The sequence below is a fragment of the Zosterops lateralis genome, assembly GCF_965231275.1.
Source record: "Zosterops lateralis genome assembly, chromosome: 1".
In the NCBI taxonomy this organism is placed as follows: domain Eukaryota; kingdom Metazoa; phylum Chordata; class Aves; order Passeriformes; family Zosteropidae; genus Zosterops; species Zosterops lateralis.
In genome coordinates, this window is record NC_139762.1 from 66,363,004 (window position 1) to 66,374,075 (window position 11,072).

Below are 11,072 nucleotides of genomic sequence, written 5' to 3' on the forward strand. Positions count from 1 at the left end.
TTTCTTTAAAAGAATTGATTCATCTTCAAAATTAAATGCAGTGGGTACACAGGACCTAAAAGCCACTAGTTTCTACCTAAACAAAAATTGTTTAACACTACCTTTGCTCCTTTACAGTGAGCCCTGCTGATTCTTGCTTGTAGAAGGATTTTATGCCACCAGCTTTTGTGCCCCAAGTAATTTTCATCTTTCTCACACACCATTAATAATGCTACTGCTCCAGGTATCACTAAACAATGCAATTAATGGAGCCCAAGAACACTGCAACCTAGCCATGTTGCAATGTGATTTGGGTCTATAAAGAACATGCTGAAGGCTTTGGCTGAATTGGCCAGATTACTCCAAATAATAATGCTGTGTAGGTTCAGGAAAAGAAAAAAAATGCAGAAATACCCTACCTTAAATATATCCAAGCAATCAGAATATAACAGTATAAAACTGAGAATAATATGCATGTTAAAATTCTGCTTCACTTATTTGTAAATATCAGTTTAAACTGCTTAGCAAAGGAAAAAAGCTTGCAAGATGGACCATAGGGGAAAAAAGGACTTTAGATTATTGGCCTAAGTTCAGCAGCAGAGTTAGCAATTTATGGACTTGATTATCCCTTCAAAATGAACAATAACCCAGTAACTACTGCAGTAGAGAGGTACTAAATTTTTATGATATGGGGTAATCAGGTTGGCTACCAAAGACATAGTAGACATGCTGCAAAGAAGAAACAATTCACATTAAAATAGTCAAGTAACAAATTCCCTTCTTGAAAAGGATATTTTTCTTTATATGATGTCTTTAGCAGTCTGTAAGCTGTTTCTTTAAATGAATGCTTATGACACACTTAATTTTCAGGCACACTTGGTTACAGAAAGAGGCACCACAGTGTACATCATGTTTAGAAATAAATAGAGCTGTCATACTTGGATTCATATTGACATTTACACCACACTCTTAATCTGTGTAGATTTGACAGATGGGAAAAAGTCAGCTACCCCACATATAAATGACACTTACATATTCATAATCAACACATTTTTGGTTGTTTACTCAGTAAAGCAAAACTAGTTTATTTTTACATCTCTATTATGGCAGTAAATAGTCTGACATTTCAGCATATTTAGAGATGGTATGCCATTTTTTTGCAATTACTATTTCCAGGAAAAAAAAAAAAAAAAGTGAAAAAATAGTGGTGCTTTAAAAAATGTAATCTTTTTCATAAAAGATGTAAAAAAAATTCTTTACTTCATGGCATAATGGGTACTCACAGACTGTGGAATTAGCAATTTCATGCAAAATCAGTAGACTTTTCCCTTCTATTTAATGCATGAATTGTTAATAAAAATGAAATAAAAATGAAGTACCTATGGTAACTCAATAAATACTCAAAGAAATGTAGTGCTTCATAACTACTTAATGCCTACAGGAGTAACTCAGTTGCTATAAAAATTATACAAATAAAATTATAAAAGTGAACTCAAAATTCAATAAAATTCAAAATTTAATAAAAATTATATGAAAATTACTTTGGACTCTACTATCGGTTTTTTCCCAATTTCTTGCTATTATCTAGAACTTAAAACACTTTTTACACTGTCCTCTCCTGAATGTTTGTGTAATGAATTGAGCACAGATTTGGGCGCAATTTCTGTGTAGTTAAATGCTGGATGCATCCATGAGGATTTTTTATGTACGCAATGAAATCACATAAGACACAGGACAACTCTTAGGGCATTGCATTTAACTTTCTAAACATCAATTTATCTTTGTCAGCTGCATTTATTATGCCACAAAATATTATTCTGTTCAAACATTTTAGATAGGCTTTGGATACACCGTATCTTACCGTATTCTGAAAAGTCAGTGCTTTAAAAAGCAATAACAAAATTTACCAATATACTCAATCCTAATAAAAATAAACCAACAAAACATCAATAATGCAGGTAAACCTCAATCTTTGAAAAGACAATGGAGTTCCAGTTATCCTTGCATTCTCTCCACACACAGCAAAAGATGCCCAAATAATAAGTGAGCATGCAGAGGGTCCACTACACCAAATGGAATATGACTCATATGATTTAGTATATATTTCTGGGTTTTTCCCTAAGTTATTCCATATTATAAACTCTTCTGGTTAGAAAGGTTTATTTGCTGTAAGTTTATGCCAATTTGACCACAACTTGAGCTCTGTATTGCTGTAAGAATCTAGATGTTATTGTAGTAATAAAAAAAGATTCAAGCATAATTAGGAGATATTACTACTAAGATACTTACTATGTATTTTTTTTTATTTATTATTTACATTTTGATGTAAATAAAATATTTAGAGATCTTCTAGGACATCTGTAACAGAAAAAAACATTCCCGATGACACTAAACTATACAAACCAACCCAAAATGGAACTTTTTAGCAAAGAATCTGCCAGAGGGTGAAGCTGGCATATGACACTTACAGAATTGTCTGGCTTTGACAGCTTTGATCACTTGGGTTTTGCAGAAATTGAACTACATTTCTCACCGAAAGGACCACAGGAAGCTGTACCTGGCACATGTCAGTTCGAAAGAGAACATATCCAATGACAAGATGACAACATCTTTGTCAGCTCTGTGACTCCTCTGGTAATTTCTCTGTAGTCTTTTCACACATGGAAGACACAATTTTATGTTGATTTGAGGCAGAGAGACATAGACTCAATTGCAAACAGTTTCATTGGTCATTCTTTGCTGTAGTGTGTCCTATGGATCCATTCTGAGGCAACTGGAGGTAGAGATTAGGATACCTTAACAGAATTTACCATTGAAATGGTTCAGCACACAGAGGAGAAGTTCCCAAGCCTTGTAAAACACCGGAAGAGTTAACACAAGAGGGAGATCTGCATTCACTTCTTACCCTAGACACTGGAGTCCGTTTAAATGTGAGCATCATATCTTGTAGCACACCAGTTCTGATGTCAATAAAGCAATGACAAAACTACTTCAGAGGAATGCTGCTTTAGTTTTGAAAGATACTACTAAGACACTATAAAATATCATTAAAACACCCATGAGTACAAAACAAGTGATGTGAAAATTCATTTCAATACTTTCCGATGCATAACACGTTAGGTACTTCAGATTACATTATGCTACAGAGGTTTTTCTCTTGCCTTCAGAAAATTTAAGAAGATGTATAAAATTCATTATTTATTACACCACATCTTTAGTAATAAATACAGTATATTTCTTTTAACTTCAATTGTGACTAATTCCCAGATGATTTTATTTTCTAGCACATCAGCAAAGTACACAGATTTCTTTGACACCAATTATTAACTTATAAACTAATTCAGAAGAAGAAACCAGTGTAGTATAAAAATTACTTCAATCCTCTTCTAAGAGGAATTAAGATAGAATGAAGAATGAACTTCAGAAACTCGGGAGTTTTGTTTCAAATTAATTTCAATTCAATATAAAATATTTTTATGCCTATCCAAAAGCATCATTCTCCAGCCAAATCTGTCCAAACTTATTCCCTCCCTAAAGTTACCAATCAGAACTATAAAATAGACTCCCATATTCTTCTTTTCTTCTTCTGAGAAATATCAACCTTTCCTTTCCAGTATCTACTTGACACCAAAAAACATGTTTGCTTTGTTTTCCAGGAACATACCCTGCTTGCCAAACACCAACTTCCAAATTTATGTACCTGGAAATATTGTATAATGCATATATATAATGAGAGAGGAAGTGGTTAAGTCCCTGTGTATCATACTTAAGGAGTTACAGCAGTATTATGATGTTCACACTTTCTGGAAAAGGGGGAATATAACCCCATTTTCAAAACAGGAGGAAGAAAGGAAGACCTATGGATGTACAGGCCAGTCTGCCTCACCTCTGTGCCCAAGATCATGGAGCAGATCCTCCTGTAAACTATGCTGAGCCATGTGGAAAATGTGGAAAATAAGGAAGAGATTCATGACAGCCGACATGGCTTAATACAGGCAAATCATGCCTGACAAATCTGGTGGCCTTCTATAATGGGGTTACATTGGTGGTGAATGAGGGAAGAGCAATTGAAGCCTGGGTTTGTGCAAAGCATTTCATGTTGTCCCACATGATGCCGTTGTCTCTAAAATGGAGAGAGATCAATTTGATGGGTGGACTGCTTAATGGATAAGGAATTGGAGGGATGGTTGCACTCAAACAATTGCAATCAATGGCTCAACACCCAAGTAGAGATCAGTGACAAGGGGGATTCCTCAAGGGTCAGTGTTGGGACTGTCACTGTTTAACATTTTCATCAGTGACATGGACAGCGGGATTGGGTGCTGCACCCTCAGCAAGTTGACCAGAAAGCCAATCATAACCTGGGCTATGTGAAAAGAAGTGCGACCATCAGATCAAGAGAGGTGATTCTGTCCCTCTGCTTCAGTCTTGTATAACCCCACAAGACTATCAGAGGGCTGGAGCACCTCCCCTATGAAGACAGGCTGAGAGAGCTGGGGTTGTTCAGCCTGGAGAAGAGAAGGCTCTGGAGAGCCCCTGGGGTAGCCTTCCAGTGCCTACAGGGGGCCTGCAGGAGAGCTGAAAAGGGACTTTACAACGGCATGTAGTGACAGGACAAGGGGGAATGGCTTTAAACTGAAGGAGGGTAGGTTTACATCAGATATTAGGAAGAAATTCTTTAGTGTGATTATGATGAGGCACTGGAACACATTGCCCAGAGAAGTTGTAGATACCCCATCCCTGGAAGCATTTCAAGGCCAAACAGGATAGGGCTTTGAGCAACATGGTCAAGTGGGGAAGGATATCCCTGACATGGCAGGGTGATTGGAACTAGATGATCTTTAAGGTCTCTTCCAACCCAAACCATTCTGTAGTAACTTCACTTATCAATTCCATGACCTTCACAGTACTGCCCAGTCCTACATTCATCCAGACTGATAATCCCTTAAAGCTCCCTAACTGAACATTACAGAGGCCAAAAACTTAACTGGCTTCAAACCAATAAACAAAGTGTAAGAGGAAATGTCTACTAGAGGCCATTAAATAATCTACACACAACCTCCACACAAGTTCTAACGCAGGCCAGGGGTCTATGCTAAGAAAGGGACTACTTAACATATCCTGAGCTCCCTAGACTCCATCACAGAGAATGACTAAACAGACCTTTGATTTGACCTAATATTTGTTCTTAAGTTACTTCTCACACCCAGATATCCCTCAACATTTATCAAAACACACATCACATATCTCCAGGACATACAAACATTTTCCTCTACTCAGCAAACCTTCCAAACCTTCCACCACAAGAAAAAACATCCATCACACCTTCACTTCTCAGAAGAAAGGCCTGAATTCAAACTTTGTGCAGCCACAACATACTCTATTACTTACAGTCTAGAAGGCCCTAAATTATTTCAAAAATAATGCAATAGGACAGTGAGAAATTTTTTTACATAAAACATTCTATCAATCAACCTGCCTCGCTTGTTCTTATTCTGCCCTTTTCCCCAGCGTAACACAATACCTGCAGGCACAAGTGAGACCACTTTTATTCCCATGCTCTGGAGTGTCATCAGTGTAATGCTGTCAATACCAAGTCATAAGCCCGTTCACAACTGTGTATGAATAAAAAGAAGTTATTCCAAAGAAGGCTGCTTGTGACCTAAACTGACCAGTTAAAATTACTTTAACCATTGCCAATCACAAAGTACAAAACTATTTGAATGCATTCTGGCTTAAGCACAATTTTTCTGATATCAATCAGTTATGACTGCAAAATTCCCTACATTGTTATTGCAAATAAGTTGTAGAATATACATCTGGACATCCAGTCTCTCTGAGCAAATTACTTACTGTTTGCATTTCTAAGCACTAGCATTTATATGCACCAGTGATGAGACAGAAATAATGAAGTTGTATCTAGACTGTTATCAACACTTGATAGATCATCTGTCTGGTCCTACACTCCATGTTTTAAGTGCAATTTAAAAATTTAAAAATCAGTATTACAGTACTTTGTAATGTCAGAAGGCAGAACCTTAATTTAACTTTATAATTCTAGGTACAATAGCTTTCCCTTGAATATGAAGTGATGTATCACACATTTCAAACTCCGTATTCTATAATCATAGAGCTTTTTGTTACTGTTAAAGTCACAATTTAGGTTCTGAGGCAGTGAAATGCAGTAGTACAAGGAATACATTAGAAACGGTTTTTAAAATTAGGCTGAGAAAAATCATTGCAGATGGAATTTAAGTAGAGAAAATGATAGGAAAGTATTCAGAAAACATTTATTACAGAAGCCTAAACATATATATTTTAATGACATATATATTAAAACATATGGATTTTTAATTGCATTGATATTGTGATACTTAAGTAACCATCCTCAGTTTTGATGGGTGCTTATTTCTAATTTTAAAAATATTCCTAGCAAAAACCCCATCAAGTCTTTCTTCTATGTGTGTCTTATTTATTTTGTTCACATTCCACTGTGTTTCAGAGTAACAGCAATCAAAACCTGTACAAAGCTGGCAGAAAAATTTTACTGTATTAAATTATCAGAAATATCATTATATCTGTCAACAGGAAAGCTAGTGTTTTCCCCCTTTCCCCCATGCTACAGAGGTAAATAGCTGCTTTTTTTCTGTCAGGCAAGCTTCTAAGTTTACTAACTCCCACTAACTCAATAGATGACCACTTACATCAGCCAAAACACATTTTCATCTAATCAAAATACTTATTTTTGTGTAATTCTTGTCTCAAAAGTAAGCCCTAAAACAAAATTCACAGAAAAATTGGTCACTTTGCATGTTATTCCCCACGATTTTTGATAAAGATGATAAATCAGTAAATGACATCAGCTTTAGCTGTATCAAGATTCACAAACTGCATCCTCCTTGGCTTATGCCCTGATTTAGTCAACACAGAAGATTCTAAAAATATTTATTCAAATAACACACATCTCTGAGAGGTGGGTTCAAGCATTTGAAAGTGGTATTAATTTGCCTTTCATGCTGAAATATAGCTAACACCCCTCATTGTTTTGCTTCATTAGCTTCATTTTATTTGTAACCCCAGTGAAAATGTTCATGGATACTTGTGTCACTCATGGTATACCTATACACATTACATGAGGAAACATACCCGTATTGGATAATTTTGCCACACACTGGATATATTTTTTATTCCTTTAAATTCTTAACAGCAACACACATTATGCCATGAAGATATTACTGTCCAAAGTCCATTGACAAAATGCAAGAGGTGCACCTATTATAAATATTCAATATTTGTGTTCCTTTCACAAATAAGAAATGCCTAACACCTTTGTTCTGATTAATTCCCAACCTGGTGCATGGGAAGTGGGTACAGGGGTACCATTTCACTGAAAAAAAAATTAGAATTGCTCATATTGAACAGGTGTGAAAACAATCTAGGCTAGACAACAAAGGAAACAAAGCCTATTACGGAGCTGACATTTCTAAATTAGACTGTAGTGAACAAAAGCTCTTGTTAATAAAACTACAGCCAACAGCATTATTGTGTACCTTCCAGAAGAAAAAAAAATTAGGATTAAGTTTGTGCACAGACTAAGCTTTCCTACTGGTACCTTGAGTAGGTCAAGAAGAAGAAATACAGACAGGGAGTGTGAGAACCTTGAGATCTTTAATACTTCCACTGCCTCTGCTTGTGATGTACAACATCTATTTCCTGGATAAACAGAGAAGTTAGGTCCCCAGAGCCTGAATCCAGTACCTTTCATAAGCCCTAACTTCATTTTTACAAACGATAAAAGAAAATGTAATTTGCTTTCCAGCTTTACCAGTAATCCATACGTGTTCATATTGCAGACTGCAAAAGCATCAGTGAGATCAATAATAAACATCCTACTCGTCGTTTACTCTTCTGCTTTATTTAAAGAGAACATTCTCCACCATACATGCCACTTTCCAGTTGGAATGATGGAATATAGATAATAGAAATAGAAAAATACATTGCAAACAGAAAAATGCATGCTCTTTAACAACAGGCAGGAGACTTCCCAAAATCAAGCAGCCTAATTTCTACATTTCTGAATTTAAAAAAGAATACAATCAGATACCAACAAGTCTCAGATATTAGGAAATATCAGTTCACATCTGCCAGTGTGTTTCTCCTCAACACTCTTCCTAACGAAGAGCCTCACACACCCAGGTTCCTTCCATCTAGTTACAGGTTATTTAGTCAATCCAATTTAGGGGTGCAGTTTGATTTTTCCTGTTTTCTGCCTGCTTCCACTGAGTCAGTAAGGCACACTCAGAGGAGCACAGAATGAGTTAGGTTAGAAGGGACCACTGGAGGTTATCTAGTCCAACCACTCTGTTCAACCAGGGTCCCCTTGGGCACATTACTCAGGATTGTGTCCAGATGGCTTTTGAATATCTCCAGCGAAGGAGAATCCCGAATATCTCCAGGAAGTGAGAATCCACAGTCTCTCTGGGCAATCTGATCCAGTGCTCAGCCACGCACAAAGAACTTCTTCCTCAGGTTCAGGTGGAATTTCCTGTGTAATCACTCCACCTACATCTGTAACAGTAAAGTTTATTACAGCTGACATACCTAGAGAATTTATTTACAGGAAACTAAAAAATCCCAGCTGATCATGTGCAAGCTTGAATATATTTACTTGAGCCACTGGGGTAGTTACTTCTGTCATGGACATGGTGAAAAGCACCATCCATATTGTTGTAAAAAAAGCACAATTGTTTGCTAAATGTGAAATCCCTCCACCAGGTAAAGGAAACTCAAACCAAGAAGACTGGAACTTTGCAGGGTGGCTGCAAGTATTTTTCTCAATAATTGTTAATCCTGTTTTTCAGAAATAGCTAGTTGCTAAAAGATTTTAGGAGGTTCAAATTTTTGTTTATTTATTTGTTCTTAAGTAATCATATAGTGCACATTTTCTTTGTGGTGTTTGTCATTTAATAAATACTCCTAAAATATTTAAATGTTGGAGCACTTGCTACTATCTATAATACACACTGACATACTACACTAACATCAGATAGGGTAAAAAAAACCCACCTTTTTAAACAGTATAAACATAAAAGCTTGAATTTCTGAAATATATATCTGGTGTCCTGTAGTGATTATGGATAATGTTAAATACCTCTGCACATAATTACAGAAGGCACAGCACTGTCATTTTATAGACTGATATGAATAATAACTGGATTTGATGTATTTTCAAGCTACATCTAATTTGCACATTTTGCCCAAAATGCCTTTAGCTACCTTTTTTCTTAGTTCTATACCTGATTCCTTTGGCCATTATGCTCTATGCATTCTGCTGTTATTGCTCTCATTTACCTTTTTGCTTGTCACTAAATACTTTTATTATTTCCTTCCTGCAGCCTCACGTGGAATGATCACAAGAATACCTCTCTCTAAACACATTTTTAGGGTTTTGGGGTTTTTTTGTGGTTTTTTTTTTTTTTTTTTTTTTTTTTTTTTTTTTTTTGGGGGGGGGGGTTGGGTTGGGTTTTTTTTTAATGAAAGCAGTAGCTTTGGGTGGCTGATTCATTGGTCACATCAAAACAGCAGAGCATCAACCAAACCTCGGAAAAAATTTTTTTTCAGGACTCCAAACGGTCTTGATGTCACTGTGGTGTGAAATACGATCACCTTCTCCGGGAGGCTTTTCCAGAGTATTAAGACAGTCCCAGTCGATGCGGACTTAGAACAGCGCCTGAGCAAAGCAAACCTGGGAGGCGAGGTGACACCTCCACACGTCCCTGTCACTCCTCCTGGCAGCTACAGGGAGCTCAGGCAGGCAAGGAGCTCCTCAGCCCCTCCAGGTGCTCCTGGAGGTTCCTTCCCCACGTCCCAGCTGCTCTCTGGCAGGACAGGGCACAGAGGAGTTACTGCCCTGACAGCAGGACCACTGGTACCCTTGGGTGCAGCGGGAAGATTGTGCAGCAGGTAGAAGTGAATCATGTTTAAAGAGTTTAGATTTTAGCTAAGATCTTTAAGGTAAGATATTTTTTTGCTATGAATTTAGCAATTCACATTGATCAGGATATAATTTAGATAAACAAATGATAGGTTAATGATTATTAGATGCTTAAGCTAGAGCTAATTGATGTATTGTTTGCCATTATGAACTTGTTTATAGAAGGAAGTGGAGTAAGTGAATCATTGTAAGAAGTAGAACAATGGCCAGCACCTGGACTTTATATCAATCAATCACGAAGCAGGAGACCTTGGATTGTTCCAGAGGGTCACAGAGACCTCATGAAGACTTTCCTGACTTCATCCTTAAGACCACTGACCCAATTCAAGAGAAGAAGTATGCACATGTGAAGGACTAATAGCCTCAATTTAATACAGAGCAGGGATAGGAGATGCTGGGGTTACACATACATATTGTATATAAGACTTTGGGAAATAAATAGAGGGCAAAGAACCTTGTCCGGCGCAGTCACGCCTTTCGGAGACAACTCCCATGCTGCCCGCCCATGTTAAAGGCGTACCACTTTCTAACTTTAACTAGTTGGAGTCTCTGTCTGCGATTATAATGGTTTTTAAGGATTCAGAAGGAGGTGATCCTCCCCCTCTGCTCGGCCCTGGAGAGGCACATCTGGAGTGCTGTGTCCAGTTCGGGGCTACTCAGTACAAGAGACACAGAGTTCCTGGAGAGGGTCCAGGGGAGGGACACAAAGGTGATTTGGGGTCTGCAGCATCTCTCTTATGAGGAGAGACTGAGGGACCTGGGGGTGTTTAATCTTGTTATAAATGTGTATTATAAAATTGGCTTTTCGCAAGATGTGTGCTATATGATTAATAATGTTTTGATAAGGATATAGGATATAAGTTTATTTCTGCTATTAGTAAAAGAAGATTAGGCATAGTGGTAGTAGTTGATATAAGTATGCTTAAACTGTCTGTTTGGTTGGGATAACATCCAGTGAACATGTAAAGAAGACTCTGCTACTGATACACCAACTATCACATCTACCACCTGAAGAAAGTATAGACCAAGGCCCAAGCTGGAGGTGAAAATGAAGACACAGCCACGAAACACGCATGCTCTAAAAAGGCGGACCCAAGGG